Source organism: Aquarana catesbeiana, linkage group LG05 (genome assembly GCF_042186555.1).
Source record: "Aquarana catesbeiana isolate 2022-GZ linkage group LG05, ASM4218655v1, whole genome shotgun sequence".
In the NCBI taxonomy this organism is placed as follows: domain Eukaryota; kingdom Metazoa; phylum Chordata; class Amphibia; order Anura; family Ranidae; genus Aquarana; species Aquarana catesbeiana.
The window spans coordinates 572,378,520-572,391,558 of NC_133328.1; the positions used below are offsets into that span (position 1 = coordinate 572,378,520).

The 13,039-nt window shown below is 44.6% G+C and overlaps 1 protein-coding gene across 2 annotated transcripts in view; it reads left to right on the top strand.

The window, feature by feature from the left end:
* Nucleotides 1-340: 340 nt before the first annotated feature.
* The window catches only part of CPQ (carboxypeptidase Q), a 713,444-nt gene continuing 700,745 nt past the window's right edge, over nucleotides 341-13,039 (top strand). Inside the window, exon 1 of one of the 2 annotated variants that reach the window (XM_073632010.1) lies at nucleotides 341-476. The gene's annotated coding sequence lies outside the window, so the exon portion shown is untranslated. The remainder of the gene's footprint in view (nucleotides 477-13,039) is intronic. The other variant, XM_073632012.1, reaches the window with a different exon arrangement.

The window sequence follows — 13,039 nt, forward strand, 5'->3', positions numbered from 1 at the left end:
TATGCACAAATCTGAATAGTTGGACACTGGAATATACCAACAAGTTTCAGGGGGGGATTCATGATTAAGTCATCAAATATGACTTTTCAGAATACTCCATTTTCTAACACAGACAATCTCTTATTTATTGAAGTTTGTATTTTGAGTTTTGTGTTTCAATGACTATTGTTCTCGCCTTTATTTTATCTTTTTATATGTTTATCTGTTTAGGAACACCCCACCGTTCACTTCCCCTCTCTATGAGGAAATAAGTGAAGTCTTTCCTTGCAATGTGTTCTCAGTGACTAGGGAAATGTTTCTGGTTTCAGTAGGTGAAATGTCTCCTCTCTTTGTTCTGTTCGGACGGCCGGGCGGACATTTTTCTGAAGACTAACATCTGCTTGTGATAAATGGAGCCGCGCGCTTCCGGCTCCGGAGACAAGTGTGTGAGGAGTTCTGCGTGCTCTTGTAAATGCTGCGTGCTGCTTTCAGTCTTGGTAAGTTGCAGTTTAATATTCATTGACGTTCTTCTGGTATAATTTATATAAGTCGAGGCTGTCATTCTGCTGTTATTGTGGAAGCTGGTATCTGCTGGATATAAGACATGTTCAGTACGGACTCATTCACTATGACAGTGAGCAGCCTTTATTAGTCATGTACAGAGCCATTGCTGTTCTAGCTGCTACAACTCATAGGGGCTCATTCACTCCAGATGCAGTGAACACATTTTATCCACTTGCCAACAGGGAACTTTCACCTCCTTCTTACCCAGGCCAAGTTTCAGCTTTCAGCGCTGTCGCACTTTGAATGACAATTGCGCGGTCATGCAACGCTGTACCCATATTACATTTTTAGCATTTTTTTTTTTTCACACAAATAGAGCTTTCCTTTGGTGGTATTTATCCACCTATAAACAGAAAAAATCAACCAGCGCAACAATAATCCCTATAGCTAGCGGCTGAAATACTGGGGGTCAAAATATCAAACCCCAAATACAAAATATATATAAAAGGCAGTATAGCGCTCAAAGATAAAAACTAACTCGTATATTCATAATAACAAATAAGGAAAATTAAGAAAGTCCTCAAAAAATCCTATAAGAACAAAATTCCAAGAGCACTAGCGAATATCCGGTGATGAGCGTGAAGAGTTAAACATAAATGGTGACTCCTGTGACACCCTCCACCAGCATAAGGAATGGCCCCTCACCTCATGTATTGGACCCCTGAGTTCACCAGTCAGGTCTCAGACAGCATTCCCATAAATTGAATGGGTCGGTAAGCACAAACAGCAAATGCAGTGGAATGGCAGTAAGAGTGTCCTCTTCAACTCCGAATTACAGATACATGAAATAGAATAGTGCTCTCTGAATAAAATGTCAAACAAATATTTATTGTAAAATGATAAAACTCACAAGGCTTGCACTGTACCCCAGTGCTAAGGATGATGGCAATATATAACACAGCGTGTCTGCGGGGATCAGCATGAAGAGACGTGGGTGACGTCACAAATGAGTCATGTGATATCCGTACGCGTTACGTCCCATAAAGTAGGCAGGACTTCATCAGCAATAGCGACAAGGTGTGCATCACCCATTGTTATAGATAAAATCAGCTGATCCGCTTAGCCTATGGCGATGATTGTTTACCTATCACCATAACAACTGCCAAGCGACAGAACACTGAAAATCAAAAAGCAAGGACGGTGAATCCCCATCAAGCACTCCTTCCCTAATATAACGAAAAACAGTACGCAAAGGTTTATCCACCACTGGGTTTTTTATTTTTTGTAAACAAATGATAAAAGACCGAAAAATTGGATAGGAAAAAATAACTAAATTTCATGGTTTGTTAAAACATTTTGCAAATAGGTAATTTTTCTCCTTCACTGGTGTGTGCACTGATGGGCAGCACCATTGGGCCCTGATGGGCTGCACCGTTGGGCACTGATGGGCTGCACCGTTGGGCACTGATGGGCTGCACCGTTGGGCATTGATGGGCTGCACTGATGAGGAGGCACTAATGGGCACTGATTGGCAGCACTACTGTGACCTAATTATCAGTGTTGATGTCCCTTTAACAAAAGCCGGTTATCGTCTCTCTCCTTCTCCTCTTCTCACGCTCTCAGCGTGAGGAAAAAAAAGCTGATAACTGGCTTGTGTTGATATCTGTGATCAGCTATCATTGAACCCTTTACTCCGCTCTGTGATCAACTGAGTCCGAAGGACTCGGCGATCACAGAACGTGCCACAGGGGGCACGCGGGAAGCGAGATCATGGGACGATGTCAATAGACGCCCTCCGTGTAAAGTAAGCCTACGCTGTAGCCGTCATTCGGCTATATAGGCGGGAAGGGGTTAAACGCAATACGTATGCAAGAAAAATAAATGTATTTCAATGAGTTTAGTTGTGGTGCTTTCACAGCCATTTATCTCCTTCCCACCCTCCCTGGCTTCCCTTTTAAAAAGTTCTGAGTGCCCGGGATTGACAATCGATTGGCTGTTACAGTGGTCACGTGATCGGGAGCCAGTCCCGCCAGCTACCGTTCGCTAGTCTGGAACGAGTGCTGTCTGTGCTGGTAGCATGCAGTGAGCGCGCTCTGAGCACAGAAAACTCTGCTGCCCAGTAAGGCATATGTGCAGCCGGTGGGTGTTAAAGCCCACCGTTTTGTGCATATGTGTTACATGCTCTTCATGACCAGGCTTTTTTTTTGTGATATTGCACTGCGTGTGACAATTGTGCGGTCATGTGACGCTGTACCCAAATAAAATGTAAGACTTTTTTTCCCAACAAATAGAGCTTTCTTTTGGTGGTATTTGATCACCTCTGCGGTTTTATTTTTTGCGCTATAAACAAAAAAGACTGACAATTTTGAAAAAAAAACAACCTTTTTTTTTTTTTTTTTTTTTTGAACTTTCTGCTATAAAACATATCCAATAAAAAATGATTTCTTCATCAATTGAGGCCAATATGTATTCTGCTACATATTTTTGGTAAAAAAAATTCCCAATAAGCATATATTGATTGGTTTGCGCAAAAGTTATATCGTCTACAATCTAGGTGATATTTTTATTTATTCTTTTTTTTTTTACTAGTAATGGTGGTGATCAGCAGACAGTTGGGACACTAACTGACACTTTTGACACTTTTTGGGGACCAGTGATACTAATACAGTGATCAGCGCTAAAAAAATATCCACTCACTGTACTAATGACACTGGCTGGGAAGGGGCTAACATTAGGGGCGATTAAAGGTGCCTGACCAGTGCTTTACTACTGTGGGGGAGGTCCCTGTAGTAGTGGAAGGCATGGATCGGTGTTCCTGCTTAGCAGAGACACAGGATCCATTCCTTCTGTACTGACAGAACGGCAATCTTCCCTATTTACACAGGCAGACCACTGTTCTGCCTGTGTACTAAAGCACCGGCGGGTGCCGGCGGACATCGCCCACGCTACAGAGCTGGAAGTGCAGGATCACATACTAGGTACGTGATCCTGTGCAGGAGAGCCGCCTTGCTGCCGTATATATATACAGTGTACAGTCGGCAAGCGGTTAAATAGTACAGCATGTTACTGTCTTAGAGGTGTAAACACACTGGAATACATGTGAATGCACTGCAAATGCCTACAAAATACACACATACAGTGCCTTAAAAAGTATTCATACCCCTTGAAATTTTCCACATTTTGTCATGTTACAACCAAAAACGTAAATGTATTATACTGGGACTTTATGCAGGGATATGCAATTAGCGGACCTCCAGCTGTTGCAAAACTACAAGTCCCATCATGCTCTGCCTCTGGGTGTCATGCTTGTGGCTGTCAGAGTCTTGCTATGCCTCATGGGACTTGTAGTTCTGCAACAGCTGAAGGTCCACTAATTGCATATCCCTGTGATAGACCAACACAAAGTGGCACATAATTGTGAAGTGGAAGGAAAATGATAAATGGTTTTCTTCTAAGATTTCTTCTAAGATTGCCTTGTATTTGGCTCCATCCATCTTCCCAACAACTCTGACTAGTTTCCCTGTCCCAGCTGAAGAAAAGCATCCCCACAACATGATGCTGCCACCACCATGTTTCACAGTGGGGATGGTGTGTTCAGGGTGATGTGCAGTGTTAGTTTTCCGCCACACATAGCATTTTGCTTTTAGGCCAAAAAGTTCAATTTTGGTCTCATCTGACCAGAGCACCTTCTTCCACATGTTTGCTGTGTCCCCCACATGGCTTCTCGCAAACAGCAAACAGGACTTCTTATGTCTTTCTTCTTGCCATTCTTCCATAAAGGCCAGTTTTGTGGAGTCCACGACTAATAGTTGTCCTGTGGACAGATTCTCCCACCTGAGCTGTGGATCTCTGCAGCTCCTTCAGATTTATCATGGGCCTCTTGTCTGCTTTTATGAATAATGCTCTCCTTGTCGGGCCTGTCAGTTTAGGTGGACAGCAATGTCTTGGTAGGTTTGCAGTAGAGCTGCATGATTAATCGTTGAAGAATCGAGATTGCGATCCAACCCCCCTCACAATCTTAACACAGCATTTCCTCGATTTCAAAGCAGAGAGTTCTCTGCTCAAGCCGACGCTGTCAACCCCCCCCCCGAAAAACAGGAAGTCTACCAAGTATTTATCACAACATCACTCAGGTGAGATAAAGAGAAACATTATAACATTTCATTCTTTTAGAATCAGATCAAAGGAATGAACTTCTGTCTGTAGATGAGGTCATTTTAACCACTTAAAGACTAAACCTTTTTCTGACACGCTGACACTTGTTGCTTACAAGTTAAAATCTGTGTTATTTTGCTAGAGAATTAACTGTGTGTGTATGTATGTGTGTGTGTGTGTATATATATATATATATATATATATATATATATATATATATATATATATATATATATATATATATATATATATATATATATATGATCTGAACGGTTCAGCCTGGTCGGATCGGCACACATGCGCTCCGCGGAGCGCGCCGCCACCTCGGCCTTAGGAAAAACCGCGGCTTCGGCCTAGCTCCGGAGCGGCGGCCATCTTGGTACATCTGGCGGCCGTTTACCACGTGATCACTCTGTCAAATGACGGAGCGATCACTTGTAAACAAACTGGCATCATGTCATGAGGCTGGTTCCTCTCTCCCCTCTGTGTACTGATCTGTACAGTGGAGGGGAGAGATCAGATGGCAGCAGTGCCAATACTCTGCCATACCCTGCTAATACCCTGCAATACCCTGCTAATATTTTATTACAGTGGGGGAGATTGCGTATATTACAGTGGGGGAGATGACGTGGATATTACAGTGGGGGAGATTTTTTTTTTTTGTTGATTCGAAAATGATCCGAACCGTGACTCCTGATCCGAGGAACAATCCGAACCGTGAGTTTTTTGATCCTTGCACTATATATAATATAATATATATAATATAATATTTTATTGCAGAGACCCTAGAAAATAAAATGGCGGTTGTTCTTTCAAACGCAATATTTTTGAAAAAAATACACTTTAATGAAAAAAAAAAAAAAACTAAACCGTAAAGTTAGCCCAATTTTTTTGTATCATGTGAAAGATGTTACGCCGTGAGAATCGTGGTCTTTATTCTAAGTAAAAAAATTGTGATTCTCATTTTAGCCAGAATCGTGCAGCTCTAGTTTGCAGTTGTACCATACTCTTTCCATTTTTGGATGATGGATTGAACAGTGCTCTGTAAGATGTTCAAAGCTTGGGATGTTTTTTTTGTATCACCGAATGCAACCTTATCGGGTGCATGGGGCTGCGTCACAACCACTCCAGACCTGCTTGCAATGCATTAGGTTGCAGTGTGGTGCTATGATATCTAGAGGCCCAAGTGAACTACAGTATTTATCGGCGTATAACACGCACTTTATTCCCCTTAAAATCAGGGGAAAATCGCCGGTGCGTGTTATACGCCGATTATACGCCGATCCCCTGCGATCCTGAGCTTCCCGATCCTGAGTCCCGGGCGGGACTACGAGCGGAGCTGAAAGGGAATGAGAGCCGCCGAGAAGAGCCGAAAACCGGCTCTGTGTATTTTGGCGCCGGCGGCGCCATTTTCAAATCGCGGTCGGCGATTTTGAAGCTCAGGATCACAGGGGATCACAGGATCGCAGGGGAGGGGCGCCATTTTCAAACTGCGAGCTGCAAGGCTGCACTGGGGCAAGGCTGCACTGGGATAAGGCTGCAATGGACACTGGGGAAGGCTGCACTGACAAGGCTGCACTGACAAGGCTGCACTGGGGCAAGGCTGCAATGATGGGCATTTAAATGTAAGTTTTTTTTTTTTTTCCCTTAAACTTCCCTCCTAAACTTGGGGTGCGTGTTATACGCCGGTGCGTGTTATACGCCGATAAATACGGTATTTCCTTTATTAATAGATGCGCCCGCTGTCAGCATTGCATGAACTGTATGTAGCATCAGCATTCCTGTCTGCTGTCGGAAAAAAAAATGCGGTTGAGCTGACTTGATTCTCTACAGGAACAAGACAAGAAGTCCCTGTACCACCGCCAGACACAGAGCTGTATACTGAGGCTACATACAGTTTATACACTGCTGACAGCAGCTGCATTGGTTAGTAAAGGAAATCGTTTGTTTATGCCATCTGGTCCAAAGAAACTATTTAAAACTAAAGTAAACCTGGAGTTGGGGTTTAAATCCTCGGGCGCTGTAGTGATTGGACCTATGCCAGGTCTGACCATGGCCCGTCTTTTGGCTCAAATATTTGGTACAGTGATTATTCTCTATGGCACGTTAGCCCCATATATAACATACATTATATGCATAAAATAGATTTCAGGGCCATAAAAGAGGGACTTAAACTGGAGCTCAAGTCCTCCTAATTATTTATTTTTTTAAAGCTCCGTCGTGATTGTTAGTACTAGTAATGTCACTGCGCGGTGCAGTTTGTTAATTACGGGTTACTATAGCATTTTTTTTTAAATGGCGCCAATTGCATCACTTGCGGTCAGGAAATCTCATGATGTTGCCCGAAGACTCCTGGGATTGATGACATAGATATCCCAGAAGTCAAAGGGCCAGGCGTAATTGCCCAGGCGCCCACAACCAGAAGTCGCAAGGAAAACAACTTAATAAAAAAAAAAACACAAAAAAAGGTACTTTCTGCAGAAATTCCAACATATTTGTTTCCAAACCTTATTTCACTGGCGTTGCACATTACAATGTTGTTAAATGAGTGGACCTCCGCTTTAACTGTATGTAAGCATCACGCTGTTTATTTCAGTTAGTTTATTCAAACCAAACTCACCCATCCACCCATGTCTCCATGCTTTATTTTAAGAAGTAACTTTGGAAAACACCCCCTTGCATTTCTAGCCACAGACATCTTGAGTAAGTGCCGAGGATTCATGTAGCATTTACTTTCTGGAATTCACCTGCCCCAGGCTCAGGCATGCAGGCAGGAGGCTGTGATGCATGACATAGTTTTGGCCTAGCCCAGAAACCAGGAAGCAACTGAGGGAAAAAACAAAGTTAAAGCAAGAAAATATTGCTTCCTATCTATTTATTAGGCTAGCATGATAAGGATTAAAAATAGTTCATGCTGACTGAGAAGGTTTATTCAACTTTAAGTAATAAATGTGTATGGGTTATTTTTTGGAGAATAAAGACATAGTTTAGTGTCACTTTAATCTCCTCAATGCAGGACACTTTTACCCCCTTCCTTCCCAGGCCAAATTTCAGCGCTGTTACACTTATGCCTCGTACACACGATGGGACTTTCCGACAACAAAACCGTGGAATTTTGTTTGAAGGTTGTTGGCTCCAACTTGTCTTACATACACACAGTCACACAAATGTTGGCCAACAATTATGAACATAGTGATGTACTAGACATACTACCTGGTTTTTCAGCTCTTTAGCACCACCCTTTGGGCTCCTTCTGCTAATTTCGTGTTAGTAGAAGTTTGGTGAGTGTTGATTCGCGCTTTTCTTTTTGCGTTTTTCATTTAGCGCTATTATTAATTATTATTATCAGTTGAAAAAAAAAAGCCTTTGAAAATTTGTTTGCAATAACTCCATCAGTATCACCAGCAAAGCAGCTTCATTATTATCCCAATAAAGAAGAAGAGAATTGTGCACTGCATTTCGAGATTCCATAATTTGCCACGTCACGAATGTTAATTCTCCATTACGAGCGCTAGTTTACAAGACCGGCCGCTTCTGCTTCCGTTCATGCGTGGACTTTTGTGCGACGGACTTGTGTACACACGATCGGAAAGTCCAACAACAAATGTCCGATGGAGCATACACACGGTCAGACTTTCCGCCAACAAGCTCACATCCAACATTTGTTGTCGGAAAATCCGATCGTGTGTACGGGACATTAGAATGACAAGTGGTCATGCAACACTGTAAACATATGACATTTTATATATTTTTTTTTCACACAAATAGAACTTTCTTTTAGATGACATTTTGTCACCACTGGGATTTTTATTTTTTACTAAATAAAAAGGCTAAAAAGTTTGACCCCCCCCCCCAGCATTTTTCATTGTTTGTCATAAAATTTTGCAAATAAATAATCTTTCTTCAAAAATATAGGCTAAAATGTATTCTGCTACATTTCTTTGGTGAAAATAACCCAAATCATTGCTTATTATTTAGTCTGTAGGAAAGTTATGCCGCGTACACACGTTGTACGTCACCAAGAACGTGGTGACGTACAACGCTACGAGGAGCCGAGAAAATGAAGTTCAGTGCTTCTGAGCATGCGTCGAATTGTTTCCGAGCATGTGTAGGAATTTTGCAAGTCGGAATTGGTACAGACGATCGGAATTTCAGATCGGAACTTTTTCCGACCGAAAACTTGAGAACATGCTCTCAATCTTTTGCTGGCTGGAATTCTACCAGCAAAAGTCCGATGGAGCATACACACGGTCGCATTTTCAGACCAAAAGCTCACATCGGACTTTTGCTGGTGGAATTTCCGCTCGTGTGTACGGGGCATTAGAGTCCATGCATTGTATGGTGTGCCCCCCAAATATGTTCTTGTACGGGGCATTAGAGTCTATAGACTATGGTATATATCTAAAAATTGATCTATCCTGAAGTAATGACGGACTGTCATTTCTTGAGGCTCCAAAATGCCAGGAAAGTGCAGTACAGCATCATCATATAATTGGTGTGGCGGTGAGCAGGGACACTAGCTGGTGACAGTATGTATAAAAAATGTTTTACATACTGTGTCCAGAGCAATGCAGTGTTGCCATAGTAATACTGTACTACCCTGGGGAAGTGATCACGATTTTTTTATTTCTATACAATATGATTGTTTATAGCAGTGAATTTTACTGCTACAAGCGAGCATTTCTACTGCATAAAATAGATTTATTCAGTGTGTATTGTTGTGATTAGCTGTGATTGGAGACAGCTAATCACATGGTACAGATGAGCAGTGATTGACCCTGTCTGTACCATGTGATTACTGTGACCAGTCACAGCTATTCGCACAATTGTACATCAAAGCCATTCATTGTTTACAATTGTCGTGTGGTATGCTGTGATTGGCCACACCGATCACATGATACTGGCAGGGGGCTGGTGCACTGATCAGTCATCAGGTGACAGAGTGCACCTGGAGTGCAGCCTGGCAGGCCCACATGAGGTGCATTCTGGGAAGGATGTCATATGACGTCCACAGCCCAACTCTGGGCAGCTAAAAAGTTATCCCTTGCAGTGGGGCTGCACCCACACTTGCTTGTTTAGGTATACTCTCTAGAGCAGTGATGGCAGACCTTGGCACCCCAGATGTTTTGGAACTACATTTCCCACGATGCTCATGCACTCTGCCGTGTAGTTGAGCATCATGGGGTGCCAAGGTTTGCCATCACTGCTCTAGGGGAACAAGACTAGAAAATGTTCTTACCCAATCCTCTGCTCCTCCCTGAAGCTAGACTGGTCCCTGCAGCTTCTTCTCCCCCACGCTCTATTGGCCTAGAGTTCTGGTGTCATCAAAACCAAAGCAGGGTCCATAGCTCTGCATTGGGCATGATGATTCTGAAGGAAGACTGCCACCCCCGAAGTGTGGGGATAGCTTTAAGTTAGCTATACACAGCTTAAATTTTGATCCATAGGTGGGCCTGTTGGCACCACCCAGATCAAAAAAGTCAATTCAGAGTTTTGACTGAGCCAGTTGGAAATTTCTCAGCAGCTGCTTGAATACAATAGCTGGCAATGGAGATTTTCCTATCCGTACAATTTATCATGGATGGGAGAATCATGGACTGAATGAGAGAAATCTAAAACGTGTCTTTCCATCTTTGTATTATACGTTCTTATGGAGATGGCCTGTAAGAATAGTTAGAGCTGCAAGAACATCTTCCCTTCTACCCCTTTCTATCCCTTTCTATCCGATTACAAATAAAAAAAATTCTAAAAGCTGTATTTACTTGCCTAAACCCAAAGTCCCAAAACATTCAGGTCCGGAGCATCTTCTCTTTAGTTTGCGTCTGGCTGGTCCTTTTTCTGCTGCATACATGTCCCTGCATGTGTGGATTTGGAGCCGCATATTCCAGCGGTGGGGGTTCTATCGCAAGGGCCCCCCGATACAGCAGGACTACAGAGATGGCGAGGTGACCTGTCCCCAAGAAGATAATGAGCAGGCAAAAGAGTGCAATCTCTGGGGAGCAAGGAAAAGGTGAGTAGTAATGACTCGGGCTCATTATGTGCCTGGACAAGGCGTTTGCAGAACCCACCCTGAGTTGGTCTTTAATCATTCCAGATAGAGATTTGATCAAAATTTTTTAAACTTTAAAATAACATTGTCTAAATTAAAAGAGAGAAAATCTAGTAGCCATCTTGCAATGCTGTTGTCTTGTATACCTCGTGGTTATTCTGTCTCACCGTTGGGCAGCTGTAGAATTCTTTTCTTTTACTTTTGTACCAGTGATCTTTTCCAATGGCATTCAAAGCACAGCCGATGTCACACTGTGATTTCTGGATCATTAGCATAGACTTAACAAATGCTCACCTCGTGCGCTCTCATCAGAGGGATAAGCACATCTAAATACCAAACACAGGCGGGTGTATTCAATACAGCAAAGAGCAATGTGCAGCCCAGTGACCCCACAGCATCCAATCAGGATTTATCATTCATTGATCTGACTTTACAAAGCTGAAATCCCTGCACGGGTTATTGGGTTTTTTTTTCACTCAATCACTGAATATGTTGCCCTATTATTAAATTAAGTCTGATAATGTACTGAGCGAAGTGCTTTCCTCCTAACTAATAGTGTTTATATTTTACAGAGTATATAAAGTTAAAGCTAATATTTCAGTGTTTGATGGAGTGGGACAAGAATTGTTCTGCCTTGTTCTGGTCCTTCACCTCCTCCACAATCATGGCACGTGTGCCTCTTAAGTAGCCAATAGATTATGCAATTTTCTTTCCTTCCACTGTTGGAAAGAAAGAAATTTGCTTGCTTTTCCCCCATTAACAGTCCGTGTTGATGGGGGAATCCCTCCCACTGCACTATTGTGTTCTGCTGGCGGGGTACCTTCCCTGCCGGCAGAACACAATGGTCACTGTTAGTGGTTATAGTCAACGACAGTGATCAAATAGAAACATTCTGACAGGCTGGTTGTACTGAAGGTGGTTGATGGATCGATTTCAGTGCAACCAGCCTACTCATAGATCCATGGGCGTCCATAGAACTTTTTTCGGGAGGGGGGGCATCGTTTTAAGGTCGCCCATGCTCTGACCCTTTTTGACAATGTCATTATCACGCTCAGAGACTGCAGACGTAGTACAGGGGATGGTCAGAGACTGTGGACATGGTACAGGAGACAGTCAGAGACTGCGGACGTGGTACAGGAGATGGTCAGAGACTGCGGACGTGGTAACGGTGAGGGTCAGAGACTGCGGACGTGGTACAGGAGAGGGTCAGAGACTGCGGGCGTGGTACAGGAGCGGGTCAGAGACTGCGGACGCGGTACAGGAGCGGGTCAGAGACTGCGGACGCGGTACAGGAGCGGGTCAGAGACTGCGGACGCGGTACAGGAGCGGGTCAGAGACTGCGGACGCGGTACAGGAGCGGGTCAGAGACTGCGGACGCGGTACAGGAGCGGGTCAGAGACTGCGGACGCGGTACAGGAGCGGGTCAGAGACTGCGGACGCGGTACAGGAGCGGGTCAGAGACTGCGGACGCGGTACAGGAGGGGGTAAGAGAGAGAGGGGGGTGACGGAGGGGGGGGAGAGAGAGAGGGGGGTGACGGAGGGGGGGGAGAGAGAGAGGGGGGTGACGGAGGGGGGGGAGAGAGAGAGGGGGGTGACGGAGGGGGGTGAGAGAGAGAGGAGGGTGACGGAGGGGGGTGAGAGAGAGAGGAGGGTGACGGAGGGGGGTGAGAGAGAGAGGAGGGTGACGGAGGGGGGTGAGAGAGAGAGGAGGGTGACGGAGAGGGGTGATGGTGGGGGTGTGAGAGAAAGGGGGGGTCAGAGAATGAGACCCCTAGCCCTGTCTGCAGTCCCTCCCTCTAGTGCCCCATGTCTCATGTTCATTCTGGGTGAGGATAGGAGGTGCTCTGTTCCTTCCTTCAGATATGTCGTGTGATATGGAGCAGTCCCTGGCTGCTTGTATTTCCTGCAGGGGTTCCAGGCTCTGGGAGGCACCGGGACGCTGTGCACGCTGTTCCTGGCGTCTTGCTGCTTTCCTTTTCTGCGGCCTCCGTCTCCTGGGCCTCTCACTCGCACTATGTAGACCGGGTGATGTCATCCTGCCCACCCCTTGAGGCCTTCGCTGTCCCGCTCCTCACACCAGCTGTCACCGGCCCCGCTAAATTGTGTACAGGTGCATGCAGGGCTGGCCGCCAGCGCAAGGATAAAGACAGAGTGGGGAACGCCCCATTCGATCCCTGATTCCGGGGGGGGGGGGCACTTGCCCCTCCTTGCCCCTAATTGCGGACACCCATGCGTAGATCAATTGAATCTTGGCCGATCCTTGCAGAATTGACCAAGATTCAATTCATCTATGGCCGATTATTAAAATGATTTGGGTGGAGTTGGGCTGTAAAGTAGAAGGAAAGATAACAA